The 15141-nt window shown below is 29.7% G+C and overlaps 1 protein-coding gene across 2 annotated transcripts in view; it reads left to right on the forward strand.

The window, feature by feature from the left end:
- Positions 1 to 15141, forward strand: part of ko (Stork-head domain-containing protein knockout) — a 48048-nt gene that overhangs the window by 10173 nt on the left and 22734 nt on the right. Inside the window, exon 1 of one of the 2 annotated variants that reach the window (XM_089221113.1) lies at positions 12019 to 12176. The exons of the other annotated variant lie outside the window; for it this stretch is intronic. The gene's annotated coding sequence lies outside the window, so the exon portion shown is untranslated. Of the gene's footprint in view, positions 1 to 12018; positions 12177 to 15141 lie in introns of those variants that run through there. 2 annotated transcript variants of the gene reach the window in all.

Consider the following 15141-nt stretch of genomic DNA (forward strand, 5'->3'; position numbering starts at 1 on the left):
CTGTGGGTCCATACGGCGGCGGCGGTGGCGGCGACACAATCACACGATTCTCCGTTGTGCGGATAGTTTCACTCGGACGGATCACGCGAGCCAGTTGTACAATATTATGTTTATATATTATTCCTGCGGTGTATATATGTATATTATATATTATCGTATATATTAGAAATGCCCAAAAAAAATATATTCGTTTTCACTATATATTACACACGAGGCAAAAGAAACCATAAAGATCATCACGAACTGCATCTTATTATTGTGCAAATATATAATATAATATGCCTACCTATATTAGTGGTCCGGCGTGAATGGACATGTGCGGCTGCCCGTATAACGCATTGGAGTCAGCCGTGGGTAGGTATAGTGCGTATATTATAGTCACGTGTATATAATACGAGTGGAAATCATTATTGTTTTCCAAAAACAAACATTATAATATTTCAATCATTTTTCCGGCGCCGGCGAATGCTCATTATTTTTGTTACTCATAACCTAATTATTATGCTTATTAGGTACCTCTACGATATTATTACAGCGTTGAATACGATGATTAATGACACATTATCGTATACCTATAGGTACCTAATAGTTTGATTCGTGTAATAGCATTCCGCGGCCGTCTGAGCAGTGTGCACACGCACAAACACGGTCGTGGCGACGGTCACACCTCTTTCTCGTTATTGTAATAAGACTCGAGTTTTTTTTCCCCTCAACAGAATCCCCGGCGGAATATTATTACGATGTGTACGCAGTTTGCGTATTATATATCGTATTATAATAAGTACCCGCCTAGTACCTATATTAGCTGCATATTGCGATTTACGAGTAATTGCACGATTTTTATTGTTTGACCCTATTATCTTACCGCAGCGGTGTATAATAGGTTTATTATAATATTTTATAGTCTGGTACTGCAGTGTACAACTTACTGATATTATATTATTATGCTGTGGACCGCGGTGCAGCTATTGTCGGCAAAACGAACGTAATTCGATATAATATTAAAATAACCGTTCACAGATAGCCGTTCCTTCAAATTGGGTATATATTTATCGTATTATAACGAGAAACACGATAGGCTATGTATAATTATTAGTTTAATATTATATTATGTAATTATGTAAAATATTAACAAGATATATAATATATATAATATGTGTGCACACGCTTATCACACGCCCACTCGAATGTTACCAATAGTTATAATTTATCTTTCCTACGTATCAAGGATGACATTTAAAACACATGCATAATATTGAAAATTTAGTTTTGTTATATTTGGAATACCTACTTAAGAATCATCTCTGGAGATCTAGTTTTATAACTGATTGAGATGTGGCTGATGAATTATCATATTTTCGCTTACATTTTTTGAAATTTTTAATTACACTATTTACATATTGTGATCTAATTAATAATAACCAAAGAAATATATAGATAGAATGTATAGGTAGGTAATACTGTATTTTTTACTGGAACAACAGCTCTATAAATTTAACTATTATTATACTTATTTTAATCAAAAGTTTAAGGTTCTGAGTTCTAACAGCAAACTTATTTAATAATAATTAGTAAAAAGTAATGCACATTAATATATTATATTTATATAATATACACCTTACCTACTTCTTTGCGTGGTAACTTGTGCGAACTTTTATATACAATTTGATATGACCCAGTCGATCATGTTCAATGTGTGGCACGCACTCCGGGATTCATTAATTAATTAGCATCACTTAAAAATACTATAAAAATAAATATATAAAAAGTCTTCGAGATTTCAATAATTGTAAAAATATAGAATCCTTAATTATCTGCGATGGGATATATGTTTAGAGTCCATACTATAGACATAGACTATATAGGGCATAGGTACATAATAACATATACACCCGGAAATTAAAAAAACGGCCATATTATGATGATATAATAATGAAAAAGGTTTTTTTCTGCTATTGTTCTAATAACAAAAATGAAAAACGTAAATGTTTAGTTGTGTTATATTACATATAATATGATAATACATAATATAGGTAACCTGTATATAAATATAATATTCTAGTATGTTGACATATATATTGTGTTATTTGCACAGAGTTATAGGCTTATAGCAGCTTGGTTCATCTATTTGTTAAATACATTTTTGAATTTGAGTTCTCGTTTTTAGAATTCTTAGGTGTATAAAGAACAATATTTTAAAAGAGAATCACTCTTCTTATTTATTTCAAATTATTTTGCAAAATAACTTTCTTGAAAATGTAAAAAACAAATTGGAACGAATAGTTTTGAAATATTAATTTTGTGTGACTGTAGCAACTCATTATAATAGGTTTAAGATATTGGAATTTCGAACATTATAGTTAGAATGTTAGATATTTATGTAAAACCATTTTTATCCTATATTATCCAAAGTACTAACATTTTAATGAATCAAAAACTATTTTATCAAATTTTTAATTAGATAAGTTGATAACTGTCATCGAACATTTCGAGAAAAATAATCACCTACTTAACAATTAATCGTAAAAAATATAAGGTTCTCATTTGAATTAAGTTTGTGTCATCCTCTCCTTATATAGTATAAATAAAATTGCTGTGAGAAAATGCTTGTCGAATCATTCTGTATATTCTATATGTTATAAAAAATATTGTATTAACTTGCTGACGTCAGAACTTAGCATTTAACGCCTGAAACCGTTTAATTTTAGCCGAACCTTCACGTTTCCACTTTTCTCCCAACACCCAAGAAATACGATAATTCCGTGGATTATTTATTGTACGGTCCATTGAATATAACACAATATAATATACCGTCGTGTAAAACAGCAAAGGTAGAAAATTCAATATAAACAGTTTGTTGTCTTTTTTTGCACATTTAATGTTTACACGCTTAAAACGTGTTTACCAACAAATCCTAGAATGTCATCTAGGTTTACGGCTATAAGTGGCGGTGTTTTCAATTATATGTTTTCAAAATACATGTCTTTTTTTTTTTTTAATACATTAACACACAATCACATAAAATATTTGATTTAATAGGAAGGCAGGCTATAGTCAATGAATACTTCGTGTGCCTCTTCATAAATAACACGGCTAGAGTAAAAAATGCACATGATGGACAAAACTCTTTGTTTTATATTTAAGAAATCCGCATTACCCGGGAAATATGTAGGTATATATATATATATATATGGCTATACTATTAGTTCATCTTCGGTAGGTTATAGTATACAAATAGGTAAGCGAGTCTGTCTATAATGAACAAACAAGATAATTGATGTTAGTTTCTCATATTTTGAGATGATGTCCATTGTCCATAGAATAAAAATTGCAATCTAATTATGTAGGTAGTTTTCCGAAACATTGAAGATAATATTTATATCATTGTTAACTTTTCACCCGACAAAACGGTAAAACCAAATTCGTTTGATGACTTGAGTCATCGAGCTTCTCTAGTATGTACGTAGTAGAAGTTTGTGCTTAAGTTACCACGAATAGGTACGTACAGAACACCAGTTATGTAGTATACCATTCGTCGAAAGGTTATTATTTATAGTAATTAATATTTTGTAATAAATTTTATTTTTTATGATGTATATATTTGCAGTATACAGCGCTTGTTTTCTGTTATTATTGTTATTATCATTTTCAAATGACCGAATTAAAAATGAAATCATCGTCATAACTATATAAAGATTATACATATACATCCCTAGAAATCTATGTGAAAACCAGTACTGATACGCTATCAAATCGAACCATCGTGTGCGTTCTTATACCTAATATATGTAATTATAGACTGTCAAACGCCCAAAACAATTTCTAAGTTATTGAGCTGTAATGAATGCGACAAATATCTATTAATTTCGTAGTGCATTTTCTTATTAATTATTACGATGATTACATTCACTATATTTTATAAATTTCACTAAAAACAGAAATAAAGAAAAGTTTATAACAATGATTATAAAAATATAAAAATAGTATCACATAATATAGGTACCTAGTAGAAGAAAATGTTAAATTAATGATTTATACACAATGTTGTCAGAAATTATTTTTAAATGAGAAACATACTCAAACAAAGTAAAGGGCAATCACTTTGAGACTAGGTCGACATGTACGTTGGTAAAAATAATTGTTTTTACGAGCAATTTTATACAACATTAGTTAACTTTTACAACCGTATAAACTTTTCCACGGTTGTCAGAATAACAAAAATATTTTCATTCATATGAAATTTAACTCATCAACTAAATTTTTTTTTTATCATACTTTCGTTAAGGAAATGCATGTGTACCAAAAATGTAATTACTTATGCTCTTCATTAATTAAACGATTTTGTAAGATTCTTAGCAAATACAAAATATCAATTGGAAAAAAATGTAGGTAATTTATATTTGAGAAGTTTATGTTGATGTACAAATTTCTAAGTACCTATAATTAGTTGTTTATATATTTTTTCATTATTATTATTATAGTTAAACGTTTAACGGTTTAATACAATTTTTATAATTAAAATATGTACCTATAGTAGGTAAATATTACTATTATTTTCATTAAATAAACATAATAATCTATGCATAGCAAGGATTGCAGTTAAACGTACAAGAGACTCATATTATAATATGCTCCGAAGTGATTTCGACGAAGGCCATGGAAAAAGAAATGATTAAAAAAAGTAATAATAATACTAAGTATTTCAAACACACCAAATGAACCTTGGGACGGTATCTCTGTAGGTACTTTCGTAATTTGTAATAATGACGTTTTTTATTTTGATAAATTTTTTCGAACACACCAATAGCATACTAATTACTGTCGGTATCGTATCTTTATGTACATCGCTCGTGGTTATTACCAAACAATTTTCGGATATATTATTATATTATATTAATTCATTATGAGCAATGATTGTGCCGGATCGTTTCAGAGATAATTCGCTTGATGTGATTCCGGTACGTGTATGGTACACGGAAAATGGACGCGTGCGATGGTTGTATAGTTATAATCTGTAATAACGCCACTGACGTAATTCTTGTATTGAGCAAGTAACGCGCTGTGAGTTCATACCTACCCACAACCTACACTTCGTTAATACATTTGGCGGACACGCGAGAGAGGGGTCGAAACCGGTGAAAACATTGTAATTTGAAATTTTCATGGAATTGGTTGAAATCACAAAATCTAAACGAATCTTAAAATTAAATTAGTACTGCGAGGACACGCCACGACTATTTCACGACATCGTTTATAGAATCGTTTTTTTGTGTCGTAATAATTCTAATTTAAGAGCATAAAAGAAAGAAAATACAACAAAAAACGAAGAAAATTCTAAGTTGCTCATTATAAATGTAATATTAACTATATAAATTTAAACTGTAAACTCGTGAAACGTGTTAAAAGTACGTTTATATTTTTATCGTTTCGCTATGGACACAATTCGTTAAGAGTTAAACCATTAGATCGACGTAAAATGATAGTCCAGAGCCACGGTCGTGTTTTAAATCATATAGATACCTATAATAGATATGCGTATAGCACGTAGGTATATGATGATTGTATACCTAACCACGTAATAGTCAAACGATTTTTTTTTTTTGTTCATGGTCCACGTTAAACAAATAAAACAATGGTTAATTGCTTATATTTTTACAGTATCCGGTTGCAATGGTATGAAAATCACGTTATCACAACTTTTTTTTCGTGTAATACCTACGTATGAATTGACGAGTTCAAAACGTTCAAATGATTTAATGGAACTGCGGCAGAGAACCGTAGTCATAACTTTAAATCACGACGTTTTAGAAAACTACTTTTTAAATCATTTCAACATTCAATATCTTATTATTCTTACCCTTTGAAAAAATGTTATTATTAGGATTTCGTCACGGTCGCTGCGGTTCGTTGACATTCTTAAACGAGTTTTCTGTTTTTACCAAATCTAGATATAAAGTCAATAATTTTGGTCATACGTATAGTAATCGAGTTTGATTGGTTTGATACGCATTGGTTCGACGATTAATGAAATCGGTAAAGCTGCAGTAGTGGAGATCGATTGCGGTATATTTTTTAAAACAATTTTTTTTTTTTTTATTAATCTTAGCACGGATTTTGAGCTCATCGAATACTAATTACGCTGTCGACTGTTAAGACGATGGCCGTGATTATGATACTCAACACCAACGCCTAAAATTCCTTGGCCTGTTTCGTCATGTATTTTCTTCTTATGGTCACATGTTTACCCAAAGAATATGTCTTATATTTTGTAAATAATCACCATCACTAAAAAGTAATTAATAGTATTATAGACATTTATTCATAGTATAAATATCGCTTATCTTCATCTTATTTATATTCCTTTTACGTGCATCATTAATTAATTTCGAAATATAATTTTTACTTTATTTTCTAGGTGTTATTACTATTATTATTTTTGTTTTGTTATAAATTATAATATGTATACGTGATATGTCGCACATATTGTTATTATGGAATGCGAAATTATGGTTTTTCATACTTTTCAACATTGAAAGGTCGTGGATGTGATGTTATCGTAATAGTATATTGTAATAATAGCAGTTGGTGTACATATATAAATTCATCTGCGTCCTCGTCACGCGTGTGTAATATGTATTCGCGGGTGAGCAATCTCGTCGGCACCACAGTATCCATATGCCTACTTATATAATAAGTGACGGCTCTATATGGTTATATGTAAGGTTTCTAGTTATAATTTATTATATTATCCGTGTGTATAAATATTAGTGGAATAAAATAGGGTCCGTTTCGAAAGTTCTTCACACGCGTTCATTACAGATGTTCTCGTTCTAAACGTTCGTTTTGGCGTTTGTTATATTATATTATTATTACAAGACCGTCATCAGTCATCGTGGCTGCGGGCCCATCATGATGGGAAGACGTCGGATCGAAGTGAAAAGTCTCGTGGACGGTCGCTTCGGACGGAAATTTTCACTTTTTTAAACGCGAGTTCGCGCGCACGTTAAAACAGTCATGAGATCCACGGCTCGAAACAATGGGCGTCATGTGATTCGCTTAATTATACATAAATGTGTACATATGCGTATAGAGTATAACGTAATATGTATATATTATATAGAAACTATACTCAAGTGCACACTTCAACCTAATAAATGTATATTATATCGATATAAATATATAATATATAGGTATATGTATATTATATTTTTATAGCACATGATATACCTGTACGTGTACGCATACGCGAAAGTTAAACAAAGTTTTATTATTTTTTAAAAGAATTTCATAATTTGTAGGTATAGTATATCGTATACGTATACCTACTACCTAGAACAACGATGGTGTTGCGGATAAATCACAGCAATCACGTGCAATCTCGATTTCCTTGATCTTGAACGCTGCAACCTACGGCCAATTCCGCTCTCGTCTGACCTATAGACCACACTAAACAATACTATAACTGTCGTCTCCACCCACCTAAAATATTGATAAATTATAATAATAATTATTTTTATTTTTTATTTTTTTTATCATACCATTCGACTAAAATATATGTCGAAAATCGGTTTGTCCTGGTAATTGCGATTAAACGTGTGAACACCTCTCACGTCCTTTTTCCCTTGAACTGTATACGGAAATAAATGTAATCTGATTTCATATTTCGATGTCGTTTTAGGTTATTATTAGTATATTTTCCCGTGTCCGCCAAACTCGTCTATATAAATACTGTTAAAAATAATTGCATAGTTTTTATTGGGACTACTTTCAACGTATTCAAATATGCACTCGTACATTATATTGGCTCTCCCACGGATAGCATAATATAATACTATTATTATTAGTATACTTATGATTTTCATAGGTAAGTCCATGTACAGCCATTCATTGACACAATAACTCCGAGGAACGCGTTTTATGGTTTTTGCCTAATTTGGCATATAGATATATCGAACAAGTCAATATAAAACGTCTAATTGAATGATATAAATATGATACGAGAACTCGTAATATAGACCACACATCTCGGGGAGATTGAATTAATATGTGCTGATTTATTTGTGTACATCCAATCAAATGATCAATGATAAATGATAATAATTAGTGTCTATATATATATGTATATGTATACTGTAATAATATAGGCAATCTGAAGTAATTGAAAGTATTTATTATTTTATTCACATTTTATAATAATATTAATTATGATGTATTATGTAATGATGCTCGAGTTTATTTTATAGGATCCAAGGTCCTAAATATACATTTTATTAAAACCATATAAATTCACTCAATTTTATGAAAGTTAGCGTATCTCCTTCACATAGTTTTCTACATACATACACATGATTTTAGATATACAAGATACGTAAGTACATATTTTAACGTTTGCTCTACATTCGATACTTTTCTTAGGTCTGTATATTATATAGACAGCCATATCGGTGTAGGTATGTCGGTTACTCGCAATCCTGCCAGGTTAAAATATAAAATCTCAAGAAGGCCGAAACGTAGGTACTTTAATAAATATATTTGTTCAATGATAATATTTATCGTCAAAATATGTAAGGTTAAGAGCATAAACATTTTTGTTCCTAATAAGTATTACTAGTAATTCAAAAACGAAAAATACAACAATATAGTCATCATATTTGGGTATACGTATGTATAGATTTTGTATTTTGATGCACAGATTCATTCAAAATTAAATTGAATCACACGCATATAATTGTACGTATGTCGTAAATATATCAATATATGTATATTTCACTTGTTATATCAATCTATCAGCCTTGAGCCATTAATTACTGAAATAAATTACGCTATAGATACCTACTATAATAACGATTTCAACTCAACTTTAAAACTCTTGTAATATTTTGATTTTTTTTAAGTGTTGTGCGATTACGATTTACGAAGTTATGTATTAAAGGTAGGTTATATGTATGTACTTGAAAATAAAACAATTTTGTATACTTAAAAGTGAGTATTTTACGGGTATTATTTTAATATATGATGATTAAGTTGTCACGAATCACGATATTACATATTATAATTTATATATATATACAGAGATTTTTCACAATATAATATTCAATGATTTATGCTTGTTTAAATGAAGCTGCTTTACCTATAACATGATATTATAATATATCCTCCGATACTTGTTCACAGATAAGATGCCAAAAAAAAAAAAAAAAATGTCAGGGATAAATGTCGATCGTGACGAAACCCCGCTGTTGCGCAAAACTACGCACTGTCAAATAATGTATATGATATAAAATCAGCTTGGTTCGCAGCACGATTTTGTTTTTGCACATAGACAACAAGTATAGACGTTGCAATTGCATGTACCTATATAGGCGTGTTGAGTATTTACAAATAATTCAGATGCGTTGTATATCTCAATAAAATTATTATTTAAAAATATAACAGATAATACATTAATGTGCAATACGACCGTTACCATCGGGTTTATTGGAATGTAGTACCTATTAGTAGTTTTTTTTTTTTTAAAGTAAACATTATGGTTATATTATATATGGCGCGATACCAGTACGCGTAGGTGAACATGGGACAACTCTCGGATATCATCGTCGAGTACGTGTTAAAGTGTGGAAGGAACATGCCATTATAATATATAATAATAATTTTGTATTGTACGAGTGTAAGCCGTCCGAGTTTTTACTTTCCACTCGCCATTCTCGTGCTAGGTATATCATTATGATGTATGTTGTTATGTTAGATATGTACAACTGCGGCAGCAGTGTTGTGTTTTTTTTTTTGCAAAATGAACTGCTAACAGTACTTATTTTGAATGCCTGCGATCCCGCGGCTATACACCGACGACGTCTATATTGATAAAAATATACATATAATCATAATAAAATATATAGCTATAGCTATACATTGTAGTATGGTAAACAACATTATAACAGTGTTTAATATTTATTTTGATGATAAGTTACTATATCGTAAGAAAATTACATGTCGCTGAACTATGTGTTTACTCGAATGGGTACGTAGGAGTCCGCAATATTAAAACCAGGAAAAATTCAACTCAACAAATTATCAGCTTCTCGTGTCTTAGTCGCCTAACTCCTAAGACTATTATATTTATATCCCACCTGTTATTCATCTCTGTATATATAATATTATAATTTATAATGTAACGATAGAATATCTATACATATATCATCATCTATTAATACTTTATTATGCCATAACATCGATTTAATTATATTTTTACGAATTTTCCTTACGACTGATATAACATGTTTGTTGACATTCGAACGGGTTGAAATAAATAAATCTGTCGGTGCGTCATTATTGTATTCCAGTAGATCCATTGGTCTTATCATTTATGATTTATCTTCAACAATTTTATTTTCCAAAACATATCCTACGTGGGAAGTCTATAAATCATTTCAAATCTATTTCACCGCATTCGAATATAGCTTTCAACTAAGACGGCTTAACGGCCATTTTTTCTCCATTCAGAGTATTCAGAGTTCAGACACAAACGATACTATTTATTAATTTCTAATTGAATCGTTTAATGTATAATGTTTCAATTTAAATAACTAAACAGTAAAATGCCGACAATTTATTATCTACTTTCTTATATAAATTTGTATAGGTATTTATGTTTGTCTAATTATTGTAAAGAATACAATAATTAAAATATCACTTGAGATACGATATTAACACTATAGCCTTTTATACTTCACATATAGTATAGGAATAGAAATTAAATAAATAATGTAATCTTCTTTTCAAGATGTATGCAGATGCCAGACAGCGATCTTATTATTTAATAATATTTTACAAAATGCAACATCCCGTGTAATGTTATTAAACGTATCATTAACTTCTCGTCGGATCTTCCATATGGCATTATGGTGTGATAATGTACACCGTAATTGTGATAATACAAGTGTTTGACGAGGTGTACATAGAATACGCTATAATGGTAAAATAATGGATATTAGATAATTTTTGTTCACTCTCTAATAATAGTAGTTATGTTTTCATTGCCATATGGTTAGAAAATATACATTATGATTTCGTATAATATGATTCACTTCAAACGATATTAGTCGATTGTACTTATCCCAACTCGGCATACTTATATAGTGGTTTACTTGTACATCATAGCACTTTCTACCGAAAATTGAATATACAATTTTTTTTCTATCATCGAATTATAATAGTGAACTGAAAATCGTCCGGACTTGACCCGATCCACTCTCACACGATCCTGATGTCACTATTCGATTTGTCCAGAGGTCAAATGTATAATAGCGATCATCACGTGCTATCGCCACACCTCTGGAACAACGTGACGCGGCTTCTGGGTGGCTTATCAGAATATGAATCCGAATGAGAATGGACTGGATGTGTACTCTATACGTTATATATTATTGGCTATTGCACTGTATGCGTTATTATATGCAGTTTTATTACGTCTGAGTAAATACCGCATTCAGTGTGATATATTGGCTATGCGATACGTTTCTCAAAGAGAATAAATAATGTTATGTAATATAATATTGATAAATTATTGCTTCAAATTATGTACATATACCTATAATAAATTAGCACACATTAATTATTCATTCGTGACCAATTAAATCGAATAATTATTCTTATTCGTTTATACTTGAATATTTGAATGTATTAGATACCTAACCGATTTCTTACATGAGTGTACATTAATCGAAACTCGAATTGTTTTGCAATTTCGTAGTTTTAACGGAAAATAGCAATTTCCGTCAAAATAACAAAGAATTGCGTATCAGATTTTCTATTTTAAACTCTGAAATGACCCTTCCCCCAAGTATATAAGCACGCCGAATTTGCACCCCAAAACGGGCAGATGTTTATGTCTACCAGGGTGAAAGTGGGTGGGATCGTTCAATGTTAGTCTTAAGCTATTATTTACTAAACGCAGTCATTCTCCGTACTCCGTCAGTTACAAATCTTTAACGTCTCTAGTTATTTTAAGTGTTCACAAAACATGATAAATTTTTATTTTTATTGAAAAAATTTAAGTTTTAGAATTTTTTTTATCGTAATGCAATTTATCAATGGTTTTTTTTTGTCTTATATTAATTTCGAATCTATTTAAATTACCTAGGTATTCGTAACTCAATCATAGAACTAATATTATCATGGTAAGTTATAAAATGTTTATTAAATAATATAATAATAATAACTATATTAAATAAGTATTAGCTATTAATTTTGCTTTTGATTCTTTGATTATTTCGCTCGGTTCACCTGATATTCAACTTCTCTTAAATTCTCGTCTTCTTCCCGCTATTGGCAATAAATTATTTTACTAATTTAATCATTCGCCTTTTTTATTCAACCAATTTTATAATGTGTCCAATTGTAAATAATATAATTTCTGTAAGCCAATTGTACCATAAAAATGATCTAATAAAGGTAATAATAAAAAACAACTTGATGAGGTAGGTTTAACATATTTTGTTCAGTTACACCATTCTAAGCAAATCTATACTTCAGAACGAAAATAAAAAAAGCTTTATAGACAATTGTTATCAAAGTTTCACCATATTATTTATTTATGTATAATAAACGGGTATTAAACCCTTTAGCAATTAGAAAAAATATAAGTACAGTGTAGCTTATCTTATAACATAATTAGATACAATAATGATGTAAAATTATTTTTAACAATGGAAATAGTTAACAGCCAAAAAAGAATAAATATAAAGTACAGTAAAAATCATCAATTAACAGTAAATGGATACACAAAAAAATAAAAAAATTAATAAGAATAAAATAATATTAAAAACATTTAAACAAGAGAATTTAAATTTAAAGCCAGATAAACATTTTGTCTGAAGACAAAACGCGACATAACAAAAAAATCAACATCATCCATTATACTGTTAGCCAAAGACAGAGCTCTGGGGAAAAACGAGGTGGAAGTATAATTATTTTTGGAAAGAGAAACATGAAAAAAGTTGGATTTTCTAAATACGTGAGTTTGTACATTAAGACCAATGTGAGATAATAATTCCGGAGAATAAATAAGACCATTTAATAAGTCATATAAGAACATAATATCCGCAACATCTCTCCTCAAATCACAAGACGCGATCCCCAATCGGGAAATTTGCAATTTATATGATTCTCTCGTGTTATAGGTATATTAATATTAATTTAATAAACATTTGATCAATTTGTAAATTATGTATCAAATTTAACATTTCGTCATTCAGTATAGAGATAAAAATAAGTATCATTTATAGTTTAAGGTAATAATAATATACGTGAAATTCTAATTTACATATTATATGTATGGAATTAGTAGCCAACAATTTAAAAACTCTCACCAACTGTAAAGAATCGTGAATAAATTTATAACAATGTTACTTTTTAAATGTATACATTGTATAACACGTTGGTTAAGGTGAACAAAATAATAAGTTAGTTCAATGCAAAATACTAAAATATTATGCAATTTTCCTTTTGTTGTAATACTTAGTACATATACGTATACACACATATACATAATACATTGGAATTTAAACGAGTTTATTGTTTTTGACATTTGAATGATACATATTATAATCTAAATTGTCTGGGTAAACTATCAGAATTATAAATTCCACTAGCAGGCAATTTTGCTATATTTTAATATATATGTCCAATATATTACCTCTGTGAAATAATCGAAAAACAAATCAACAATAAACGTTTTGTCATTCATTTTATTCGACAAAAGTAATTGTTTCAAATAATACAATATCGTATTATATTTTTTTTATATATATAATCTTGTCTATTATGAATCATGTGTAGCCTAATATAATATATATTAGGTATATGTATTATTTTGTGTGTCTATAGCTAAATATTATATTCCAGATACGTCATTAGTTAATTTATGGATAATATAATAATAAAGTATTAGGTGTAATGTTGTATGTTAAAAATTTAGCGAAAAGTTATATTTTTTTTTCTGTAATTCTCGGTAAAATATATAACTCAGTCGTTTTTAACCGCACATTTGACCTTATATATGACTACATAAAATGAGTTGCGTATTCGTCTGTCACGTTTTTAAATATCCCTTACAACAAAAATTCAACCGTACCTATATTACATTATCATTTTATTCATAATACGAGTACAATCGTGTGTTAATTATATAACATAATTGAATGTAATTAAATTATTGTGGTGATGTCGTATACGCCACACGAATAATAACATCGTAAATTCGTAATAGTATAATGTATAATATAGTTGACTACATTAAAATGTCTTCGAGCTTGGCTACAATAATTATTTGATTGTTTCAAGCGCGTGTTTCGTGTTCTCGCATTTTCCATCGTGTGTGTGATAAAATAAAATAAAATTATGTTGCTTGAATGTGTCATAATATAATATTATACACAGACACACGACGCGTTTTAAAGCTAATTCTGATGTGTACACACACACACACACACACACATTTATAATAATATTATATAAATTATCGGCACGCTATCTTAAATAAATTATACTTTAACTTGATACATGTACCTATATATAAAGTGTATAATACGATCGTAGTCTCACACTCTCAAGTTGTACCTACGTATAGGTATTACATGTTGATCTCACGGAGATACCGTCGACGCCTCCCCGTAAATAATGCGTGCGTTAAACTATATGATATGCTATTGCAGGTTACCCTTTACCTATACATAATATTATTATTATTTTATAACTATACTATATTAATAATATGTATATTGTTATCGCAAAGACCACATGTACGTGCGCAGTGTGTATCCTATATCGGTAAACCTGCAGCTGTATAAACTGCTGTGTATAAGGATCCAGCTAATACACATTTTATATATTATATACGACTTCGAGTGTGTCGTGCGTAGGTATTATACCTAATAATATTATATTATTAAATAAGTCGATGGTCGATGACCCCACCCAGGGTGCGCTCACACGCGCGGATACCACACCACACCCTCTACGGATACGCGACTTATTAAGACATATATCAAACGCGCGGAAATTAATCAGTCCATCATCATTTACATATTACCGTATAATATGCAAAATGCATACATAGTATACCTATAGCCTATAGGTAGGTAC

The sequence above is a fragment of the Diuraphis noxia genome, unplaced genomic scaffold (genome assembly GCF_037042655.1).
Source record: "Diuraphis noxia isolate RWA-SAM2 unplaced genomic scaffold, SU_Dnox_SAM2 contig0002, whole genome shotgun sequence".
In the NCBI taxonomy this organism is placed as follows: Eukaryota; Metazoa; Arthropoda; class Insecta; order Hemiptera; family Aphididae; genus Diuraphis; species Diuraphis noxia.